This window comes from Hypanus sabinus, chromosome 7 (assembly GCF_030144855.1).
Source record: "Hypanus sabinus isolate sHypSab1 chromosome 7, sHypSab1.hap1, whole genome shotgun sequence".
Lineage (NCBI taxonomy): Eukaryota > Metazoa > Chordata > Chondrichthyes > Myliobatiformes > Dasyatidae > Hypanus > Hypanus sabinus.
The window spans coordinates 118,995,155-119,021,183 of record NC_082712.1 but is presented as its reverse complement, the minus strand read 5'-3'; the positions used below and the strand labels follow the sequence as shown (position 1 = coordinate 119,021,183).

The 26,029-nt window shown below is 40.0% G+C and overlaps 1 protein-coding gene and 1 pseudogene across 5 annotated transcripts in view; one reads left to right on the top strand and one right to left on the bottom strand.

The window, feature by feature from the left end:
* dgkza (diacylglycerol kinase, zeta a) overlaps positions 1 to 26,029 on the bottom strand; it is a 473,329-nt gene that overhangs the window by 333,318 nt on the left and 113,982 nt on the right. For 2 of the 5 annotated variants that reach the window (XM_059975475.1, XM_059975476.1), the window contains exon 1: positions 8,688 to 8,850. The exons of 2 other annotated variants lie outside the window; for them this stretch is intronic. The gene's annotated coding sequence lies outside the window, so the exon portion shown is untranslated. Of the gene's footprint in view, positions 1 to 8,687; positions 8,853 to 26,029 lie in introns of those variants that run through there. One more of the 5 variants, XM_059975477.1, reaches the window with a different exon arrangement.
* Positions 11,479 to 11,536, top strand: LOC132397586 (U6 spliceosomal RNA; annotated as a pseudogene).

Sequence of the window (26,029 nt, the reverse complement as noted above, 5' to 3'; positions counted from 1 at the left end):
CAGCCATCCATAGCAATGAATTCCACAGATTCATCACTGTTTGGCTAAAGAGATTGCTCATCTCTGTTCTACGGACGTCCCGCTATTCTGAGGCAGTGCCCCTTGGTCCCAGATCCACCCACTATAGGAAATATCCTCTCCATATCCACTCTATCTAGGCCTTTCAATATTCAATAGTTTCAATAAGATCCCCCCTCATTCTTCTAAACTTCAGCAAGTACATGCCCAGAGCCATCAAACACTCTTCATATATTAAGCCTTTCATTTCCAGAATCATTCTCATTTACCTCCTCCGGATCCTTTCACAAGTTAGCACATCTCTTCTTAAATGAGGGACCAAAACTGCCAAGTGTGGTCTGAGCAATGCCTTATAAATCCTCAGCATCACATCCTTTCTCTTATATTCTAACTGTGAACTCCAAATGAAACAAATTACTATGATAAATTGTTTCATCCATCTCCAGTCCTTCGTGGATTATTTCATTTAATGAGACATAAAACATCACACAAAGGAAATTCTTAATTACTCTTATTCAATAAATGGACCATGAATAATTTTGACTGTTTCAAAGGAGAAAGTCTTACAGTGCTCCCAACACTCCAAAGTGTGTCACTGTCTGATGCCTCAACAATCCCCACCCCAGCATTACGAAGGGGAAAACAAATCAGTAGACACAATTATCTATGATCAAAATTAACATTACTCATCCAGTGATAGACATTTATGCATTGCAAGTTTTGCCAGCCAAGGATCGAGAAGAAAAGTAAATTGAACTTGAGTTTTGTAAGCTTCACAGATCCAATATTTTCCTTCTTGGGAGGGTGGATCTTTCAATGCACAGCTGACTGTTTCACATAGATGAAAAAGGACAAAATAATTTTCTCTGTGTTCTGGTCAATATTTATCCCTCAGCAAAAAAAAATTAGTCATTACTTTATCGACGGTTGTGGAACTTCATGTAAATAAACTGTAACATTTCCCTATATGCTGTGTTGTATTAATAACCACACCTCAAAAATAACGAATTGACTGGAAAACCCTTTAAATATCTGATACTTACAGCTTTTCCTCCCTTTGTATTATTTTCTTCCACTGTACTCAGCATGTAGATTCATGACCTAGTATATGATAATCCAAAGCTGGAAGATACACCAAGGAAAAGTGACCAAAGAATTGATTGTGGGCTTCATAAAGGGTAAGACGAGCTAATACACACTAGAGGGATGAGAATTGGAAAAATTGAGCAACTTCAAGCTCCTGCGTATCAACATCTCTGAGGACCTGTCCTGGGTCCAATGTAAGATCATAAGATGCAGTTACAAACATGGCATGACAGCGGCTAGAATTCATTAGGAGATTGAGGAGATTTGCTATGTCACCAACGATCCTCGCAAGTTTGTACTGATGTACCTTGGAGAGCAATCTAACTGGCTGTATCACCATCTAGTATGGGGGGGGGGGGGGACAGCAGTGCACAAGATCAAAATAAATTGAAGAAAGTTGTAAACATCAGCCTCCCCGGCAGTCAGGACATCTTCAAGGAGCGATGCCTCAAAAAGGCGGCATCCATCATTAAGGACTCACATCACCCAGAGCATGCCATCTTCTCATTGGTACCATCAGCCTGAAGGCACACACTCGATGATTTAGGAACAGCTTCTTTCCCTCTGCCATCAGATTTCTGAATGGACATTGAAAGCGTGAACTCTACCTCACTACTTTTTTTTACACTATTTAATTTATCTATTTTAATAACATACATTTGCTGTAATTCAGTTTTTATTATGTATTGCTATGTACTGCTACCACATAACAACAAATTTCACAATATGTGCTGGTGATAATACACCTGATTCTGATTCCACGTCCTTTGTGTTTTCTAGCACCTGCCCCATTTCCCAGGGCAACGTGGTCAGATCTGAAACTTTGCTGAAGCCATTCTTACTGGGGAATCATATGTATATATATATGTACAAATTAATAGTGTGTGCATGTGCGCATGCGCGTGTGTGTATATATGTTACAAATTTTACATACTGGTAAATCTCAAAATTGTAATGCTGTTATAAAAATATTGTTAAAGGTTCTTTACTTTTAATTTTCAGACTTAACCAAACATTGAAAATGCTTCAGTTCATCGAGAACAACTCAATGGCAAGAAGTTGTCAGAGGAGAAAAACTAATGGTTATTTTGGATTTCCCCAACTCTAATCCACTTGCAGAGAGTTCAATGAATTTTAGCTGTTGCAGAAGCTGTACCCCAACATGACTCAAAGTGACTTGAACAAACAGATCTGCAGCATTTATTTGCATATCACATACCAAAGCTAAGGCAAAGTGGGACTCTGGTGGCCAACTGCCTATCCTCCACAAATTCATGCATTGACGCATACTTTTTGCAACTTTAAATAAATGCATCTCAAAACAGACAAGGCCGAAGTACAAACTCAAATGCTGTTCATTTTTCCAGCAGTAACTTTTATAAACTGTGAATAAAGCAGGAAGGTTTAGGAAAGCCTTTGGTATTTAACAGCCTTTGGTATTTGTGTCCAAAACTAAATTTGTGGAAAACAGTTAATGAACACAATTAGGTAAGGTTAAAACAGTAACGTAAAGCAACATCTGTGGATTGAGAAGCTCTATTCACTTCAGGTTGATCATGTTTCATTAGAATTGGTCTTTGCCTTAAAACAATAACACTTTTTCAAACTCTACAGATGCTATCTAACCTGACAAATACTTCCAGCATTTTCATTCTCACTCCACCTTTCAAGCATCCATAATATTTTGTTTATGTAATTATTACTTATTAATATTGGGTGGTCTCTTGATGTGGAGTCTCTTTGATTCTTTTTGCTCATGAACAGAAAAGAAACAAAATCAGTTATATCTTTGATTGGTCAGTGATGAAAATCTGGAGTCAAATAACTGGTCAAAGCTTTTTCATTGACCTTCCACTTAACATAAAATGGGAGCCAGCTTTGTCTTTTACTCACAATAATAAGGGAAACAAACTACACAGAATATAAAATACAAGTACTTTGATAATACAGGGTTGAAAGTTGCTTCAGAAGTTGATATGAAATGGACTGAATTTTGACTACCTATTAGTCACTGCAGGACATAATTAGTTATCCTGTGATCAATGGAATCACGTAAACAGTCATCGTACATGGTGAGCATGCCGCCATGAGATAACTATTACTGTGACATCTCCAAGTGGGTAGTGCAAATTTTGGAGCTCTAAAAGATACCTAAAATAGCACAACCTCCGCATAATCTTGGTTACAACTATCACAATTTTCTTTTCAAATTTGCTCTTCCTTTCCAGCTTTAAAGGTCACATTGCACCATAGGTCAGGAAAGAGAAAAGCAATCTCATCTCAGCCAGTATTGCATACCAATTAGAGAGAAGCTGATCTTTGCAGTACAGCCATATTGAATTTTTTAAAGTTACTTTCATTCTTGATTATACGGCAAGAAAGGCAAGGCCAAGTCTTCTAGGAACCTGTTACTACCAGGAACAGAGAAGACTGCATACTTCAGAGATACAACTGTATTTATTATCAATGGCTCACAACTTCATCCACAGCCTCAACATAATTTATAGTTACCCTACAAGTTCTCAGTTTTATTCTTCTGCCCTTCAAATTTATAAAGTTTTTGCCCTGCTGAGGGGGTTCTTAACTGGCCTGCTCAGTCTGAAAATGGTAGTGCTTCAGGACAACATGAAGGCAGGCGCTGCCGACTTGAATACAGTAATTTCTAAATTAATATGTACATTCTCAGGCTCAACAGATAAATAGAATGTGGTAAATGTGAAATTGGGAGTCTCTCAGAGGAGGGAAAAAATGTTTTTGACAGTTAAGACAACAGCAGTGGGAAAACACAGATTTAGGTAGGTAGACAGCCAACACTTGATTTGTGGCTCTGGGAATTACCACTACACATTCTTGAACTCTGTTTTTGCAATCAAATAAAAGAAATATATATCCACTGACCACGTCTTCATGTCCTACTGACGGCTACAAAGAAAAACAGCGATTATCACAGTTTAAAAAAAGCTGAAGAACAAGATGGGATGGAATGTGAAAAGGACAGAAGACTCAATTAATCATGAAAACAGAACAAGACTGCCATTTGGGAAAAAAGTACAAGGAGAAAAAGGCCATCTGACTCATCAGAATATGAATGTTCCCATCATCCGAATGTATTTAAATTACTCCAATACAATTGCCTCGCTCACTTGTCATAGGGAAACAATGAATTCTCATTAATTTTGCAATTCTGTTACATGCAGAGTGATCTGGATTATTTAATTGCCAATTTTGATTGTTAGCTATATAATCCAAAATATCAACTCAAAAATTAAATTTGAAATATTAATTAGGGTTTATATTAAAAAATAAAGTACAAGTTTCAAAAGGTTAGTCTGCAGGTTTGACTACATGACCTGCCAGCACTGCTGATCATTTTCTGCAGATTTTGCATTCCCTTTGTCTTTTGAAAAAAAATTCAGAATCACAGGTGTCAAGAGAAGAGGGTATTGACCACATCTTGGGCCCAAAATAACAAGGTTAAATGCAATGAAATGTTCATTTTAAATAAAAATTCACAAACATCTTTCTAATAAAATAGCCACAATCTACATTGTTGTATAACTTGTAGCAAGCATTTCAAGTTTCCTGACTTCATCGCATTATCATCAGTGAAGCTTGACATGATCATTCTATCAGAAACATTAAAGCAAATGGTCATGGTAGAACTAACAGGTCCTTGGGCAAGACCACATTGCAGAGGCATTTGAATGTAAGAAAGCCAAATATCAGGTGCTGGTAGAGCAGTGCCAGAGTCTGGGGTGGAGGGCACGATGTGAGCCTAGAAAGGTGGGATGAAGAGGTTTGATGGCTGCTCGTTGTGCAGAACCTACTCTCTCCTTGGCACAAGCCAGGGGGGCCAGATCAACCCTGGCTGGATCACCTGGGTGAGAGTGCCTGAGGTTGAAAGATCCAAAACACCCAATGATAATTCATCATCATTATTATTATTATTATTATTATTAATCACTGATGACGTGTCCCGGCATATCCTAGGGTGCATCTCAGCACCATGGTGAAAACAAAGATATCCTTATTCTAGTACTTTTGACTTTTTTTGGGATGGAGTAGAGGACAAAATCAAATCTGTTTTGTTTTTCAGATACCAGTCAACCCATTTTGTAATTCCAACATATTGCATCTTTTAGCAATGTGAAAAGACTCAGAGCTAACTGAAAGTTACCAAGCTATTTAGGTATTCTCGTCTCCTCTTAGAGGTTCAGCAGAATAAAACCAGGAACAGTAGTCCTTTACAGCATAATATTTGGGCTTTATGTGTTTAAATTCTGCCTCTTCTTGAAATTGGCAGGTCAAATTGAGCTGTTAATAAAATAAATGGAATTGAAACTTCTTAAATATTAACTTTGCTTATAATCACTTGTTAGGATTTAACAAGCATATAGCCTCCAGTTCTGGGAACCATAATTTCAGAAGGGTAGCATAGACCATAGATAGAATGCTGGGCATAGTTATTAAAATGTTCCAAAGGACAATGGTCTTAAATTCTGTGGTGAACCCGGAACCTTTCAAATAATAAACATCAATGAAGTGATCTCCCACTGCGTTATGTAAAGTCTCACTATGTTAAATGAATACTGAAAATTGTTCTTTGACTTTGTGTGAAATTTGTTCTTTAACAAATGAAAATCACCAAGAGATAGAAGTTGTGGTTAGGGAAATATCACAGTATTCACCACCTCTCCACGAGAAAACAGGAACACTACAGATTCAGTAATAAGATGACACTATATGTTCATTGGTAAAACAAATAGCATTGGAGTATTTATCATGACAAAGAGTTGGTTGAGGAGGCATCAAAAATAAACGCACTAAGGAAGCAGAGAACTGATATGCAAATAGTCAGATGTTAATTCAAACCACTCATCAGGAACTCCTGTTCTGCAACTCTAGAGGATACTTTCTTTGTATTAACCTCAACATGGAAATAAGTATTATTGGAGCTCGCAAGTTTTAGACATTAAATAGGTATTGCATCTCCACATCAGCAACCTGCTTGACAGTATCATTCAAAAACATGACATTCAATTCTACAAGTACTCCTAGGACATTGACATAGTACAGGACCGCGCAGGTTCAGGACAGTCGGTCTACAGTGCTGTGCCAAACCAGCTAAAAAGTAAAATCAAAAACACTTAAGTGATTTAAAAAGCCTCCAATGTATTTGACTCTACCACCATTCCTGGCATCCACCACTCGAGTTAAAAAAAAACTTGCTCTCAAATCCCCTTGAGCATACCACCCCCCCCATCACCTTCAATGAATTCCCTCTTATATTAGACATTTCAATCCAGGGAAACAGTTCATCTCTGTCCACTCTTTCTATGCCTCTCAATCCTGGAAACCTCTATCAGATCTCTCTTCAGCCTCCGGTGCTCTAGAGAAAACAACCAAGTTTATCCAGCCTCTCATGATAGCACATGCTCTCTAAACCAGGCAGCAACCTGGCAAACCTCTTCTGCACCCTCTCCAAAGCCTCAACATCCTTCCTACAGTGAGGCAACCAGAACTGTACAAAATACTCCAGATGTGGCCGAACCAGTTTTATAAAGTTGCAACATAACCTCCTGACTTTTGAACTAAGTTCTTCAAATAATAAGTCATGACTTATGTCATCCAGCTCTTCTTCAACAGCACTTCTCACCACCACTATGTTATCCTGCTACTTGTCTACTGTCTAGCTTTGGGTGGACAGAAATTCCCTCCATTTAAACATCAGGAGGACCACAACACATTCTCAATCCATTTCCCCTCCTGGCAACTGTGCATCAAGCTAAACTTTTGGCTCCACACGGCCCAGAAGCAAACCTCCAAGTCCATTTTCTCAATCAACAAGAGATCAGTGATCCACTGGTGGAACTCAGCAGATCAAGCAAAGGTCTGTCATAGAATCCAAATAATACAGTACAGAAATGGGTCCTTCAACCCAAACTAATTTATACCAATCGTGTTGATCCCATTTGTATGCTTTTGGTCCCTATTGCTCTGAATTCTTCCAATACATATACATGCAAATTTCTCTTAAATGCCATTATCAGTCATTAAGGAACTGATACGGTTTCGACCCAAAGTACCAATAATTCCCTTCCTCCTCATAGATGCTGCTACACCAGCTAAGTTCCCCCAACAGATTGCTTTTCTATCAACAAGACTACAGCCTTTTATCCCAATTACAAGGTCCAATTATGAATAACTGTAAGTTAATCTCCTATCCAAACCTTCAGATAACTTCGTATTTAATGTTAACTCTACTTGTCTCTGACCCAATATCCTCTAAAACTACCTTTGCTTTTATTTCTGAGAGTGTCATCTGCAATCTTGCATAAGAGAGCACTGGAAATACAGCGCCGCCACGGGTATTACTGCTGGCACTGAGCGAGACGAGCCTGTGTTAATTTGGGAGGAGAGTTCCGACCGACCGACCGGTGCACGGGGGCGCGCGACCGACGACCCGCGCGCGCTCCCGCGGAAGCCGGGACACGGAACGAACTTGTTTGCCTTGAGGTTCACTCGGTGCAACCCCCTTCGTCACCGATGGCATGAATTAGCATGCCAGTGTTTGAATGCAACGTGCACTGTGCATTCAGCGAAACCTCAAGGTTACCACATGCAAATACCACAGTAATTACACATCAAGCAGTATTTGTTAACTGCAAAAACACATTGGGGCGCTGTGTAAAAAAATTAGCCCCCAAATACGTTTTGCTTTTTGTGTTCATGCTGATTAAAGTATGCTTCAGTAAAATGTAGTTACAGACTTCCGCGCTCTACGCTCACGGTCACTGTTTACGGGAAGGGCTTTGATGGGACCGAAGCCGGGGCCTTTCGAATATAGACACTTCGGTGTTCAAATCACCGGCTAATCGATGTTGCCAACTGTAAGAGGCTGAATTCGTAGCACAAGCTAAGTTTTTATTTAAATTCACAAAATAAATTGCGGCTGTTTTCCTTCCTTTCCACCACACTGTTTAAGATAAATCGAGCGACTTCTGTTTTCATTATATACAAATTCGGACTTCTAATACTGTTTCTGGCCTGTGATCTGATTAAGGCCGTTTTGAAAGTGTAATTTAGCAGCGTTATTTCATTAGTTCTGACTTACAAAATGCTTGCACACTGGGACAACCCAGTGCACCCACCTGGTCGGAATAAGTGAACAAATCTGTGAATCGAACTCGCTCTGCCTAACTAAGACGGAATGGAATCAGGCATGGATAGAAAGCACTGCGGAACCTGCAATATCTAACACCCTTTTGACAATTTATCTACATAGGCAGACTTTAAGTGAACTTTTTTTAAAATCATAAAGTTTTCGACTCAAGCGTTTGGAAATGTGCGTGTCAATTTCCTGATTGTATCTAATCGTTTAACCCTCCGAAAACCCCCCAACACAAACCCAGTTTTAGCCAGCAAACATCTGCCCGGAGGTATAAAACTGCGAGCTTTCGGGGAAAAGAGGCAACTGAAAGCTCTAAGCAATGAAAATAGTTGAGCAGGAAAGAGCGATAAACACAAACCGTCTCGCATATCACAAACAAGATAACGCGATAAGAAAAGCACTGAAATACGACCTGTGTGCTCAGGAACAAATCGGCAACAAACAAATAATCCTTCGGAGTACACCCGGTGATTGGCCCGGGATTAAAACCAAATAATAAAACCAGACTGCAAAAGGGGACTGTGAGTCCCCGCTGGAAGCTTAGTAATTTATCAAACGAGAGCATACACTTCCTACACCAAGTGCCGCCGCTGCGCTCTCTCTGGCCAGGTTTCCAAGTGCAGATTGTTCAACAGAGTTTAGCTCGGTTGTACGCATTGCCACAACCACCAAAACGGACGGACAATCCTAATCCCGCAAGTTTTGTCCCTTCCTCTGACTTGTGTAAACATACACACACACACAGACTGCTACGAACTGGAAATACTCTCACGTATCCCCAAGGCTTGTCATTTCTAATATTATTTATTTTGTGTGTTTACTGTTAAAAATATTCAAATTGCAGATGTGGAGTTACTGTAAAACGATGTATCAGGAGGGTAAAATTTGTCCCTGGGGACACAAAACTAATTTTCCACACACATTGCTGCAAGTAATAGACAAACACACTTTAGCTGAGGTCTTGGGAACAAATGCAAGTCCTGGTTCGGTTTGATGCAGTTGTTCTGTAAATGGCCTCAGTTCTTCAGAACTTCAAATAAGGCAAACATCTACGAGTCCTGTTGCAATATTAGCTACACCAAGTGCTGCTCCTGGCGGAGGTGGCAAAGGGAGCAGGTCATTGGGGAAAAGTAAACGGGAGAATGGGATAGATCAGCACACTGGGCTGAACGGCATGAATAAATATGTGACATTGTGCATAGATATGAACTTGATGGACACGGCGAGGCGAGGGACCCGTGCCTGCGCTGTATGACTCTGTATGTAACTCAATGATTCTGTTTGACTACGCGCTACAGAATCGAGTTGACGCCTCAGAAAGTCAAGAAGCATCCTCAATTATTAGGATTGAGGATCCTAATAATTGTGCAAAAAAAATCTTCAAGGCATTATATCCCGAAGCTAATAAAAAAAATCGAGTCATTTATACCGTGAGTATGAATGCTCATGACAATAGACTTGCACTCGACTTCAATGCACGAAATGGGCGGGAGATGACTGACAACACCCCATACTTCTCCTGAGGTAAATTATCGCACCACACTCGACAGCCCAATCTCTACCATCATATACAAACTCCAGAAATCCCCTCTGGAAAGGGAAAACGGTTATATGTAATATTTTATATAGATATATAACTTAAGAATCTAGAATGTCCCAGAAAATAAGGGGGGGGGTGGTGATTTACTTTGCATTCAGGTAATTCCAACACCCAACAAACTAGTCAGTCGGTCACACGAAAATCAGCGTTCTCTTGCAAACCACTCATCTCCACTCAAGTCTCATTAGATTGAATCCCTTCCAGTATTATATCATTAACTTTCTGAGGCCCTGCACAGAATAGTTGGCGCTGGTCCTGAGAAAAGGCAGCAGCGCTTTTAATTGACCAGTAGTTTTTAGAATGCACAAAGATCGCACGCAACAGAAACGTAAATAATTTCAATCACTGCCGTTTTCTAGTTACAGTAAACAACGCTGACATAACGGCAGAAGATCTGGGGGTCAACGAAAGGGATTTGGATAACCCCCTTCGCGAGAATTTATGGCGTCCAAAGCAGAACCACTTAAGGAAATAACAGTGGAGCGGGTTACAAGCTTGCTCGGAGAGGTGGAATTTAACCCGTACTTCAAATAAGGTGAGAGAGAGCAGAAAACTTAAAATGCCAGAAATACACAACCGATCAGTCAACATTCCTGGAGGAAGAACCAAGATTAACAACTGGAGGCAATGGCCTTTTATAAAACTAAGAGAAGTTCGAATTTATCCCCTATTTAACACAGCTCTACTGACAAGGTCAACAATTATTCTCAGCAGATATTGCCTGACTATTGAGCATTTCCTGAGTCTGTGTGTCTTTATTTCAGACTTTCAGATACCTTCAGTATTTTGGAGAAAATGGAAGATTAGAGAGTCAGTTGAGGACAGCAGGGGACACAGCTACTGATACCAGACTAAGTGAAAGCAGAGTTCCAGAAAAGAACTAAGGAAGTGCAGAGTCTTGGGGGGACATCAGGAGGTGGAACAAAAATAGGTAGGGGGAGACAATGGAGGAATCTTCACTAGCAACTAAAACAGAAAACTGTGGAAACACTTCGCAGATTAGGCAGCATCTGTGAAGAGTTAGAGTCCAGGACCCAGATTGTGTCCATCAATCAACTTCAACACACCAGGGAACTAATCAGACTTAATAACTGAGAAGTATCTCTGCTGGCTATGTGTGACTTCAGGCCCTCTAACCTTGTACTGGCATGCTGACTCACCAAATAACTAACCTTTAGTCATCTTAACTGCGGGGTATCTAAAGCATTCTCTTTTATTTCAGATGTCCAGAAACTTCAGTGTTCATTAACTCACATTTTTCTCTTTGCACTGCTTTTACTCTAATGCCCTGCTTGATTTACTTGTATTTCTAAGTTCAAAGTAAGTTTTATTATCAAAGTACACACAGTATATGTCACTACATACAGCCCTGAGATTCATTGTGTTGTGGGCATAGTCAGCAAATGTGTAGAATAGTAGTTATAGCAGGATCAATGAAAGATTAACCAGAGTGCAGAAGACAACAAATTATGCAAATATAAGTAAATAGCAATAAATAAGGAGTATCCGAGATAATGAGATAAAAAATCCTTGAAAGTGAAGTCAATGATTGTGGGAACATTTCAAGGACTGGCAAATTAAGTTAACTGAAGTTATCACAAGCGTGCTCGCTTCGGCAGCACATATACTAAAATTGGAACGATACAGAGAAGATTAGCATGAAGTTATCACGAGTGAATCTGCAGATGCTGGAAATAAATAAAAACATGCGTCATCACTACCTCCTCCCATAGATGCTGTCTGGCCTGCTGAGTTCTGCCAACATTGTGTTTTTATTAACTGAAGTTATGCCCTTTTGTTCAAGAACATGATGGCTGAGGGGTAGTATCTACTCTTGAGCATGGTTGTGAGTCCTGAGGCTCTTGTAACTTCTACCTGATGGCAGCAGCAAGAAGAGAACATAACCCAGGTGGTGGGGATCCCTGATGATGTATGCTGCTTTCCTACGACAGCATTTCGTGTAGATGTGCTCTATGGTGGGGATCCATGATGTACTGAGCCGAATCCATTATTTTTTTTTACAGAATTTTCCATTCAAAGGCATTGACGTTTCCACACTAGGCTGTGATACAGCCAGTCAATATACTGTCCACTACACATCTATAGAAGTTTGTCAAAGTTTTGCTTCTCCTTCAGTTGTATCATTCACAAAAAGGCTTTCATCATCTCCCAACCAGCATTGAATTGAATGATCTTTATTGTCATTATACATAGGTACAATGAAACTCTGTTTGGCTTCCTCTCAGGCATTCAAACAAAGCGGTAGATAAAAACAAGACAGTAATAGAAAATGGTATTAAATAGATAAGTAGCAGAAAATAAGTTACAGCAGCACCAGAATGTCACTGCATTATACGTTCTTTTTGAAGAAAGATTGACCAAGTTAAGGTTGTCTCTTCAGAGTGAAGGAGGATGAGAGCCAACTTGATCGAGGTGTATAAGATGAATAGAGGCAGAACTAGGATGGACAACCAGCACCTTTTCCCCCTGCATAGCTATAATTAATACAAGAGAAGACGAAGAAAGCCCTTAACTCTGAGTGCAGTCATTGGGATGCCGTCGTGACAGTGTTTTTTTTTAGCAGGCTTTCTTGTTTTTACGAGGCCGAGTTGCTAGCTCAGCGCCGAACCCAGCACGGATGGGAAGTGTGCAAGGGAACCAGCTGGATTCGAACTCCGAAGTCTGGCGCTGATGCCACTACACCATCAGCTGGCCAAATTAATATAAGAGGGAATACACTTAAGGTGATTGGGGTCAAGTACAGGAGGGATGTCAGAGGTAATTTTTTTTTAAAAAAACAGTGGTAAATGCATGGAATGCACTGCTGGGGGTGGTAGGGACAGAAGCATTAGGGACATTTAGAGACTCTTGGATAAGCACATGGATGAAAGAAAAATGGACAGGTAACTGGGAGTTAAATTAATCTTGGAGTAGCCAAAAAGGTCAACATAATATTGTGGGCTGAAGGGCCTGTACTGATCTGTGTTCTTTAATAAATTATCCTCGTCTTCCCTTTCCACTTCAAACCTAAAAATCACACTTGTTTTCTTTCTTTGCCTGGTTCTGATGCAAGCTCAGATTCAAAGCTTTTACCTTGTTGCTTTTTCCACTGGTGTTGCCTGACATGCTGAGTACTTCCATCATATTATGTTTTTATTTTACATTTTCTACATCTGAAGTCTTTTCCCTTGATGCCAGCAAGGATTCTACATTTCAACAAGGAACGCAGTGGTTTTGAGAATGGGAGAGATTAAATAAGTCTTTGAGAGATGACAAAAGAACATTTCTTTCTACTAGTCTCCTCTCCAATGGAAAGACTAAATGCAGATTGAGTGACTGGTTTGCAAAGCGCATGCACACAGTCCGCCGGAGTGACCACATGCTTCCTCTTACCTCATCTTTCCTCTAAGTGTGTGCAGCCTCTGGATTCCGTATCTAATTCAGCAACTGAAAACTCATTTTCTCTGTCTGCATCAGAATTACCCTCTTCGCACAGTCTGATCTGTTCAATGTGTCCAACAGCCCTACATTTTGCTGTATTTTACACTACTTTGCATTATCACTGACTGCTACCATTAACCCATTGACCATCACTTATCTCCACAGCCAGCCTGACCTATCCCTATCACTGTCAGTCCCTTTGTCCTATCCATCCCTTCACTCCATCTTCTGCTGCTTGACCAATTCCTTTTCTCTCTTTCCCATTTTTGATGAAGGGTTTAAACCTGAAATATTAATTCTTTCTCCTTCCACAGATGCTGCCTGATCTGCTGAGCTTTCCCTGCATCTTCTATTTTTAATTTAGTTTTCTAGGAGTTATTCTGATTATTTCAGATTCTGTCAAACTGAGAAATTGATTTTTGCTGCACCTTGTAACAGGGAATATTGGATGGAGAAGAATAAATCTTATTTGCAACTATTTATCAAAACTGGACAATGTTAATGCCATCTTTCAATGATTATTATTCACTGAGTACATCCAGCTGAACAGCTGCAACTGATGCAGAAAATATGTTTTAAAACTGAACTGAATAAACAAAAGCAGAAAATACAAGTATTTTGTGTTCTGACAAACTAAATTCCATCCTAGGAGGTAAGGAAGCAGAATCAACAGCTGGTTTGTTCATTGCTAAAGGATGCAAAAGGAGAAACATCAAAGACAAGTCAGGCAGCTGCTTGTGGCCAGTTACACCCCAAAAGAATGCAGTTTACTCAGAAATGGTCAACTATGACCAGAGTACCAAGAACATTACAAGTACAGCCTGGGAAGAGCCACCAGCCCAATCCCCACTTGATAGTGGCAAGCAACTTCAGGAATGTGAACCCATGAAAATCATCTGGCCCAGACAGGGTATCTGGACAAGTACAAAAAACCTGTGTTGATCCAATGGCTGAAGAGTTCACTGAGATCTTTAACCTCAATGACTATCACCCAATTGCACTTGTGTCCACAGTGATGAAGCGTTTTGAGAGATTGGTAATGAAACGTATCTGAGAAGCGACTTGGATCCCTCTCTAATTTGCCTACCAGAACAACAGGTTCACAGCAGATACCATCTCACCAGCTCTTCACTCAACCCTGGAACATCTAGACAGCAAAGATGCATAAGTCTGGATGCTCTTCATCGACTACAGCTCAACATTCAATACTATCATCTCCTCAAAAGTAGTCCATAAGTTTCAAAACCTTGGCCTCGATACCTCCTTGTGCAACTGGATTCTGAATTTCAGCACTTGCAGACCCAGTCAGTTCAGATTGGCAATAACATCTTCTCTACGACCTTCATCAACACAAGTGCACCACAAGGCTGTGTGCTTGGCCCCCTGCCCTACTCGCTTTACACTTATTACCGTGTGGCCAAGCACAGCTCCAATGCCATATTCAAGTTTGCTGATGACACCAGTGTTGTAGGCCAAATCAAACGTGGTGACAAATTAGCATATAGGATGCAGATTGAAAATCTGGCTCACTGTTGCCATAACAACAACCTCTTACTCCATGTCAGCAAGACCAAGGAAATGAATATTGACTTCAGGAGAAGGATACCAGAGGTCCATGAACCAATCCTCAGAGGTGGAGAGGGTCAGCAACTTCAAATTTCTCCATGTTATTATTTTGGAGGACCTGTCCTGGGTCCTAGCATGCACGTCTTTAAAAATTATTTTGTTCAAAAATCAAATTTTTTTCTCAGCAATATTTTTATTGGTTTTTTTTAAAATCAAGAAAGCATAGAACAAAGGAGGTTTGTGCAGTACATAACAAATGTACAATTCACATCTATGAGGGAGATGCACCCATAGTACAATCATGCTTTGGTTGCCTCCCTGCCCTGACCTACCCCTCCCAATTCCCCTCTCCAAGCCATCATTGCATTAGCAAAAAAGGTTAAACAGAACCTTTGTCCCCACAGAGCTGCATTGGTATAGAGAAGGTGTATTTTCCTAACACACAAACTGTTGTATGTTTACACGTCTTGAGTTCGTAGAATTTTACCAGAAAATGCTGAAAGTCAGTGAGTTGTGTGCAGAGGAAAGGAAGAAGGGATGAACCTTCAGTTTGGCTGGGAATTCTGAAAATATTCAAGAAAGGGTCCCCACACCTTTTGAAACTTTGTGTCTGAATTGAGAGTTGAATAATGGATCTTCTCAAACTGGACATGATGTCCGTAAGCCACTGAGCATGGGTGGGCAGGGCAGCATCTTCTCCACCTGAGCAAGACTGCTGGCCTTGCCAAAAGAGAGGCAAAAGACAGTGAGTGACGTTTTGGTTGGACTTAGGTGCGTGTCCCCCTCTCCAGAGATGGTGAAAAGAGCAATCAAAGGGTTAGGTTCCAGATTGTAATTAAGTATTTGGGATAGAGTTTGGAAAACATCTCTCCAGTATTTTTCCAAGCTAGGGCATGTCCAGTACATCTGAATAAGGGAAGCCTCACCCCTTTTGTATTTGTCGCAGCAGGGATTAACATCTGGGTAAATGCAAGATAATTTAGTTTTAGACATATGGGCCCTGTGTACAACCTTGAACTGTAACAGGCAGTGGTGGGCACATAAAGAGGTTGAGTTAACTAACAAAAATCAGGATTTAAGAAAAACATCACATTGATAATGAGTTATCTTTTGAGAAACTTTATACTGTGTCAAACTTATTACATGTCATGTAGAAAAATGACTTGGAACTTTTTAATGCCTTACATAATCTCAGAGCAACCTAAAGCTCTTGCCAGGTTTTTTTTTAAAAAGTATGTCTGAAGTGTCACCACTGTTATAATGAAAGAAACATGGCAGCCAATTGTCCTAGGGCAATGTTCCACAAACAACAATAGCATGATTGACTCGTTACAAACTCTGATATGTTGGTTCTCATAAATATAGGGCAAAATACATCAGGGAAAACAGTAAGCATAAAGGTAACAGAGTTGGCATTATCATAATTCAAATTCAGAAACCTATTTGAAGTCAGATCATTTATTCCATCCTCAGTGTTACATAATGAACAATGCCATGTTTCAGGATGCATAGACTTTCTCTGAACATATCAGGTAACAGCATAACAATATTATTTTGAGTTGTGCAACTAAGTAAACACTCCAAGCATATCACAATCATTCTGCACTGCATTCACACAGTGCCAGAATGGGTCCCAGTACAGTGAAGCTCCACTCCTTAGCAATACACTTTTAAAGTGAGACCATTGAGCAGTTAGAAGCATAATCTGTTAATTGAAAGGCTGTGAGACATGTTCAGTGAACTTGATCACTTAGAAAAACAGACCCAAAATGAATGGCATAAACGACAAGATCTTTCACATTTTCCATAGTTCTAATAAGATTCCACACCGGACACTCCTTCCTCTTCCCCCTCCTTTCAACATGTTGAAGAGATTGCTCCTTCACAACTCCCCCATGACACTTTCCCATGAAACTACAAAATCTTTAAATTTAGAAACACAGTGTGGACCTGGTCTTTCCAGCCCAGTGAGCCACATCACCCACCAACCTAATCACAGGACAATTTACAATGACCAATTAACATACTAACAGGTACATCTTTGGAATCTGGGAGGAAACCGCAGCACCCAGAGGAAATCCATGCGTTAATGGGAAGGAAAGTACAAACTCAGTCAGAATTTAATTCTAGCCTCCGATACCCTGAGCTGTAATAGCGTTGCACCAACCACTATGCTACCATATGTAACACCTGTTCTTCAGCTCACGATGTGGTCCCCCCCAATAGTGGAGGAGGCAAATGCAGATTGTGGGCTCACCCACTTTGTCCATTGGTGTGATTTGAACCTTTCAACTTGTGGCACTTTAATTACGCATTCCTCATTCCATTCTAACTCTTCTGTTTGGGGTCTTCTGAACTGTGTGGTGAGGCCGACGGTTGAGTGACAACACCGCATTTTCCATCTAGGCATGTTGCAGCTTTCAGGATTTGGTATTCCATTAAGTAACTCTAGCAGGAGAACCAATTCTGGTTGTCACATCTTTCTGGCTCACTTTTGATTTTTCCACAACTACAGTCTTACCTCCGAAAGTCCACCATTTTATTGTTAGCAAAACATTACTAAGATAAAGTACATTAATGCACTTTTAAAGGCAACATTCTCTCAGCTGATCTCACCTTATCAGAGATATTCCCTCTGTTCTAGTCATTCCTCCCTCACCTCTACCACGGAAGACTAACTTTTCTCACATTCTTAGTTCTGAAAATGGGCATAGGCCTGGCACATTAACTCTGTTCCTCTGGCTACAAATGCCGCTCAGCATTTCAGCATCTTCTGTTTTAATTTCCAGATTTTTCAGGATCTGATTTTCCTCCAATTTTATAAGTAGATTACAGAGTCAACTTGCAATCAACCAAGGATGTGCTACAAGATAAGAAACACTAAGCAAAAGAGTCTGCAGATGCTGATGTTGGACGTGGTGATACTTGAAATTGAATCTGCCTACTAAAAGTAAAGTCAATGGCTGCAGCTCATCATGTAAAATATATGCATGGGGTCTCTTTCCCCTGCAAAAAGACCAGTATTCATATATTTTGATTTGGTTTAACGTGTACATGAAGATGCTGCTTCTGCTGATCTTTATTCTTCCAACTATAAGCACCTCCATAAGAATTTCCAATTGTTTTTTGAAGAAACTATTCCTCTCATTTATTCCATTTGAACATGGTACATCATTTGTCAGAAATTGCAAGAACTAGTTCACCTGATAAATGTTATTAGGTGGTTTTCTAAGGGACCGGATATATGGATAGACATGGACTGATCAGGCATAGTCAGCATGACTTCGTGCATAGTAGATCATGAGTAACCAATCTTATAGAGTCTTTTGAGAAAGTTAAGAGAAAAGTTGTCGAAGGCAAGGCAGTGGATGTTGTTTACATGGACTTTAAGCAAGGCATTTGACAACGTCCCACAGAGGAGGTTGGTAAAGAAGGTTCAGTCACTTGGCATTCAAGGTGAGGTAGTAACACACACAAAATGCTGGTGGAACACAGCAGGCCAGACAGCATCTATGGGGAGAAGCACTGTCAACGTTTCAGGCCGAGACTCTCCATCACACTAAATTGGATTAGACAGTGGCTTTGAGGGAGAAGTCAGTGAGTGGTAGTAGATGCTTGCCTCTCTGACTGGAGGCCTGTGACTAGTGGAGTACCACAGGGATCAGTGCTGGATCCATTGTTTGTCATCCAGATCAATGATCTGGATGACAATATGGTTAACTGGATCAGTAAATTTACAAATGACACCAAGATTAGGGGTGTAGTGGACAGCAAGTTAAGACTATTGGAGCTTGCAGTGGAATCTCAACCAGCTGGACAAATGGGCTGAAAAATTGCAGATGAAATATAATGCAGTCAAATGCATGGTGTTGCACTTCAGTTGGACTAACCATGGGTAGATCTTACACAGTGAACAGAAGGGCAGTGAGGAGTTTGGTAGAACAAAGGGATCTGGGAATAACGGTACATAATTCATTGAAAGTGGTAGCATAGGTAGATTGGGTTGTAAAGAAAGCTTTTGGCACATTAGCCTTCATAAATCAAAGTATTGAGTACAGGAGATGGGATGTTATGTTGAAATTGTATTAGACATCAGTGATGCCTAATTTGAAGTATTGCGTGCAGATTTGGTCACCTACTTCCAGGAAAGATGTAAGGAAGGTTGAAAGACTATAGAGAAAATTTACAAGGATGTTGCCGTGTTTGGAGGACCTGAGTTATAAGGAAAGACTGAATAGGTTAGGACTTTATTTGTTGGAATGTAGAAGATTGAGGGAAGATTTGATAGATGCATACAAAATTATGAGGGGTATAGATACAGTAAATACAAGCAGGCTTTTGTCCAATGAGATTTGGTGGGACTACAGCCAGAGGTCAAAGATTAAGGGTGAAAAGTAAAAAGTTTAAAGGGAACGTGAGGGGAAACAACTTCACTCAGATGGTTGGAAGAGTGTGGAATGCAACACAAGTGATGCATCAAGCTCAATTTCAACATTTAAGAGAACTTTGGATAGGTACATGGAAGGGAAGAGTATGGAGGGCTATGGTCCTGGTGCTGGTCAATGGGACCAGGCAGTTTCATTGATTCAGCATGGACTAGGTGGGCCAAATGGCCTGTTTCTGTGTTGTACTTTTCTATGACTAATAGAAGGTACCTTATGGTTTTCAATCTGTCATTTTATTCACTACACTATCTGCTGACTCAACATTTTTAGTAGATTGTATCTAACAGTTTGTAAATTGATGTATTTATTCTCACATGTACCAAGGTGCAAGAACAACTTATTTTACATACCATTCATATACCATAAAATATAAGTAGTACAAGGTACAGAATGCAGAATAGGGCTGAGAGTTTGTACAGTTTCTCTGTACAGAGTTTCATAATTTATGCCATCCAACTCTATGTAAATATTAAGCATTTATGATTTATAATATGCAGACAGTGTTTGGGCACATGTACATGAAAACACTGAGCTCCAAGTAATTATCATTTGTTCTCTAAAGTATACAAGATGATAAGCCATGTATTAAACATACAGAAGACAAGGGTCCTCTACCAATCCATATAAAACTTCTCTCTGACAATCAGGATCCGTGCAAGAATTTGCAAAGCATTAATCACTTTCCACCTCTCTGCAAAACAGGCTTTGATTATGAATTTCTTCGTTGCATCCTGTGTAGCTTCCAGCTGCCCAAGGAAAAGCGACAGAGCCCACCTTACAATCTAGAGAAAGGGGCTTGATCCAAAACATAAATTTTCCATTTTCCATTTCCCTCTATAGATGCTGCCTGACCCATTGAGTTTCTCTGTTACTTTGTGTTACCTCCCTCCCCCTTCTGTTTTTGAGATGAGCGTAACCAATAGTTGGCACCTCAAAGCACTGCAATGTAATTTCTGCAAATCATTCAAATAGACAGATAGGACAAGCAAATCAATGTCAGTGTCCTCTTCCACAGCCCGATAATATCTTGGATCACTTTCAGCCAGCATCATTGGGTGGCTCAGCACCTTCTACAGTGGTGAGCCCTGTAGAATTTCCTCTATTTCTGCATAAGTATGACCTAAAATGTGATCAGATCTTCATGCAAGTCCTAAATCAAGATAAAGAAAACCCAATTGAATAGATAACACAAAAACACTGTACTTGTTCATTTACTTATTGGGAAAAAATATCCAATATTAAATGCCTCTGTTGGAAAAGTATGTAAACCTCTCGGGTAATGCCTTCTACAAAAGGTATTTGGAGTCAGGTGTTCCAATCAATGAGACGAGAATGGAGGTTTGAGTTGTCGAGGTGCCCTGCCTTATTAAAATGCACACAAAGTTGGGTTACTGACAGAATCTGCTCTTCTGAAGAAAGAACTGTTTATGTGCACCATGCCTCAATCAAAACAACTTTCAGAGGACATTAGAAGAATTGCAGAGATGTGTGAAGTTGGAAAAGGATACAAAAAGTATTTCTAAAGACCTGAAGGATCACCAGTGCACAATAAAAGAAACTGTCTACAAGTGGAGGAAATTCAGTACTGTTGCTCCTCTCCCAAGGAGTAGGCATCCAGCAAAGATCACACAAAAGCACAACTTGCAATGCTGAAGAAGGTGAAAAAGGGTCACAGCAAAAGATCTTCAGGAATATCTAGAACTTGTTATTGTCTCTGCTCACTTGCCATCCACTATAAGAAAAGCACAGAACAAGAATGGTTTTCATGGCTGGATACCATGGAGGAAAGCATTGCTCTCAAAGAATAGTGCTGCACATCTCAAGTTTGCAAAACACCACCTGGATGTTCTACAATGCTTCTGGGACAGCATTCTATGGACAGATGAGACAAAAGTTGAACTGTTTGACAGAAATGCGCATTGCTATGCTTGGAGGAAAAAGGGCACTGCACATCAACACCAAAACCTCATCCCAACTGTGAAGCATGGTGGAAGGACAACCACGGTTTGGGGCTGCTTTGCTGCCTCAGGGCCTGGACAGCTTGCAATCATTGAGGGAACAATGAATTCAATATTGTATCAAGACATTTTACAGGGTAGCAGTCTGTCACCTAAAGTTGGAAAATGCAACAAGACAATGATCCAAAACACAAGAATAAACCAACAACAGAATGGCTTAAAAGAAAATTCATGTTTTGGAACGGCCGAGTCAAAGTCCTGACCTTAATCCTGCAGAAATGTTGTGGAAGGACCTGAAGCAAGCAGTTCATACATGGAAGCCCACCAACATACCAGAGTTGAAGCAGTTTTGTAAGGAGGAATGGCCTAAAATTCCTCCAAGCCGATGTGCAGGACTGATCAACGGTTACCAGAAACATTTGGTTGAAGTTATTGCTGTAAAAAGGGGTCATACCAATTACTAAAGCAAAAGTTCACATACTTTTTCCAACAAATACATGTAATATTGGATCATTTTTCTCAATAACTAAATGAACAAGTATAATTGGGTTTTCTTTATCTAGTTTTAGGACCCATATGAAGATCTGATCACTTTTAAGTCATATTTATGCAAAAATAGAGGAAAGTCTACGGGGTTCATGAACTTCCTAGCACCACTGTATATACCTGATCCCAACCAAATAAAGTACTGTTCTTCAAGTTTTGTCACACCAAAAAAATTCCAGGAAGATTCAGAAAATGCATCAAGGAAGATCACAAAACATCCTCAAAAACTTGTAATGTTTTGACCAATTCACAGCAACTACTGAACCACAAGCACTTAAAATAGAGAAGTAACAATTGAGTCAGCACTGATTTAGACCACTGATTGTATGGAAACACAAGAGTAAATGGGTCACTTTTAGGTTGGGAGGCTGCAGGTGCCCTGAGTGTTCATAATCTATATCAATCCATATCATTGAATGAGGGATCAAGTTGAATTTATTCAAGTGCTCCAGATGCTAAACTGGGCTGCAGATTAGTGTCAGAAGAATATTGAGAAAATGCAGAGATGCAGCCAGGCAGAGTGAATGCACAGCAAATATCAACCTACATTAGAAGAGCTAGTTTAGCAGGTTCCTTTCTGGGATGAGGGAAATGTCCTATGAAACAAGATTAAGCAGACTGGTCCAATTTTCTTTAGTTTAGAAGGACAAGGAATGATCACATTGAAATACACATAACTCTTTGAGGATAGACAATGGGAAAGTACTTTCCCTGGCATGTATTTTGGGAACCAGGGGAAAATGGTCTCAGAATAAGGAATCAGGCATTCAGGGCACAGCTGAAAAGAAGTTTCTTCACATAAGGGTGGCAAATCTCTGAAATTCACCATCTACAAATGTTGTGGAGGTTTGGTCACCAAAGATGCTGAACACTAAGATCAACAGAATATTGGATATTAAGCGAATCAAGGAAAATGGGTTAGTGCAGGCGAGTAGCACTAAGGTAAATGATCAGCTGTGATCTTGTTCAATGGAGCATTTTGTTTTACATTCTGAGCATCTGGAATCTCACCAATGAGAGACAGTGGAGTACATGTGCATTTCACAAATTATGCTATACAGTAACTATCCCTCCAAAAGCGATCCATCATTTCACCCTACGGCTGACCTTTGTTCCACCCATTGCTCTCCCTCATCTTTGCCACTTGGACCAAATTGCTTTCATTCTTTCTCAATTCCAGTTAAAGCTCCTTAACCTGAAACATTGACTGGTTTCTCTTTCCACCGATCCTGCTGGACTGGCTGAATTCTTCCGGCATTTCTGTTTTGGTTTCAGATTCATGCTCGTTTGTTTTACATTACTCTAATACCTTATTTGGTTTTGTTTGTTGTCACAAGATGGGCAACCTGCCTTGAGTTAAATTCTTTCTTGACCCATGTATTTATCTTCCATTTAGAATATTCACAATTCTGTGATCTCTTATTAAGATAAGTGCCAACAATAACACAAAGAATTACAACTTTATCAACCATCAAAATCCAATTCTTTCCCCACTCCACAAGTTAATTTATACTTATTGTCATGCCTACACTTACACTTTCCAATGTCAAGTTAAGTCTCGGCCCTTACAAATGGATTCCTTTTATCTCAGTTAGAAGGAAGATTCCACTTGGAAATAACACAAATGTTGATAAGTTATGAGTGGGGCTGCAATATATTCTAATGCACACAAGATTTTCTATTCAGTGCAGTAAATAGCAGGAATTCAAGCTTGAAGTACGCACAGTGAATTATCTCTTTAATATAATGTTTAAAAGGTATTTTTAAATACACCTCTAAAAAAGTGTGGCCCATGACAATATTAGGGACTGGGGCACAACTTCACCAAACATGAACCATGGGTTTTAATTAAAAAGGTTGAGAACCACTGGTGTAGGAGACAATACCTTCAACTGGAACTAAATGCTAGATGACATTAAAGCTGATGTCATGATAATAACTACAGACCACCAAATATTTCAAAACAACCCTTCAGACACTCAGTTCATCCTTTCATCATCCCAGGCACCTACTGTATATCAATTGAGATGAATGGAGTTTCCTTTTTATTACCTTTCATTTTTCTAGCCACCAATCTTCCTAATCATAATATACCTACTATTGCATATTACACTCGATAGGTAGAAACATTGAATGCTCATTGGGCAGTAGGTTAAGAACAAGAGGAACTCTATTCCCGCAAAGGCAGTGGGAAGGTAGGATGAGTGCGGATGTCCAGGAAATGGAGGGTTTGCAGGTGACAGCAGCGTCAATAGTGGAAGAAGGGAAACCCCATTCTTTGAAGGAGGAGGACATCTCTAATGTCCTGGAAATGAAAGCTTCATCATGAGATCAGATGTGGAAGAGATGAAGGAACTGAAAGAAGGGAACAAAAGATACTGGTAGACAGTTTGTCTCCAGAAATGAAGACACAGAAATCAAGAAAGGAGAGGGTGGTGTCAGAAATGGACCAAGTGAATATAAGGACAATGTGGAAATTGGAGGAAGAGTTGATAAAATTGACGAGCTCAGTACGAGGGCATGAAGCAGCACCAATGCAGTCAAAGTTATGAGAAAATCAAAAGCATGTGAAGTGCCGTGGATCTAAGTGGGAAGGGACTGACCCAAGGGGGATAAAATGGAGTTGAAGTATACAGACATGAGCTCTGTGGGGGCAGGAGCAGGCAGAGACAATGGGCCCCTTATCTATTCTCCTCACCTGCCTATCATCTCTGTGGATTGAAGTGGAATATCTGCTTTGTAAACTTAGGATGGGTGTAGTTCTGGAAGCACCAGACAACAGCATTAATGCCGAAGTTGTATCTACTTCAGGTCTAGTCAGCATTGTTGGGATGTGGAAGATCACTGGCTAAATAAGATAATGGCTATAGGGCAGAGGTAACCAGGTCTGAAGGAAAATCCAGACTAAGTGGGAAGTATCTCCCGTGGTTATGGACATTAAAGTACGTGGAAGTCTGTCACAGCCTCTGCTTACAGGTAGCAGCCTCGTTGAGGTTCAGCATGGACCTAGATGCAGAAACAGGCCCGACTAAATCAACAGTAAGTCCAATCCAAAAGTATCTCTTTGTTACTCAAAGTCCAAGCCTGTTGTGAAGGGCGGAAACAAGCAAGGCTGGCCAACAGGGCTCTGGTGAAGGTGTATAGGCTTTTACAGTGGACACAATACATTACAGAAACATTGATGAACTCCAACGATACCATCGAACTTGGACAATGGAGACAGGAGGTCAATGAACTATGGTCCACTGGGACCTAAGGGCCCAAGAATAAGAATGCCTCTTGGCACATCATTGCACAACTTCCCATTTTCCATAGCAATCATTCATATAGCTTGTGGAAGTGAGATCAAATAACTAAAACCAGCAGTACCAGTGGTGCAACTCTGTTTGTTGGTCTGTCATTACCAGAAATTTGATTAACATAACATTGCATCATCCTATTGGCTGGAATAGACTCAAATCCCATTTTCTGAATTATTGATACAGTTGGGTTTGTTGCCTCATTACATCAAGCCCAGATGTGTTTTATTTTTAACTCTGTTAACGAGGAGAATAATTGTATGCACTACAGTATGTCTAGACTGGAATCAAATGTTTAGTATGCAGAATAAATACAAGGGTGATGAAGGCCAGAATAAAATCAAAGAGTCAGATTTTGATTGAGAGGTTAAATATAATGTTACTGCTGGAATTAGTTTTAAATCAGTAATATTTACTTTATTAAGATCTGTTTATTTTGTTATAGTTTTATTTTATTTTGTCGTGCCAACAGCTATCAATGTGGGCACCAAATGTTTTAAGCAGCTCGTTGGCAAAATGCAGTGATATAACAGGGTCGAATCTTTATGTTTTTTTGTTTCAGCCTTTTTGATAGATAATTGCACAGAAAATATTCTGAGCATAGCCAGATATTACTGTGCTTGTGACTCAAGCATATTCCGACTGATTTAAGATATATTGAATAATAGGTGTGAAATACAGATCCAAAAGAACCTGTATTTGATCTTGAGTCTCTGTTGAGTCAAATAATCCCAGTCTGGGGAATTTGAGAAGCAGCACCGTTGTTTTGATGGCACTGAGCTATTTGATGAAAACCAGTTTGAATTATTTTTCCAGATTGCTCTCCACAGAATTTTACTAGGAATTTTGCACAGTTGTGGCATATTGTGTAGGCTTGAACTGAACAGGGTTATGTCCCC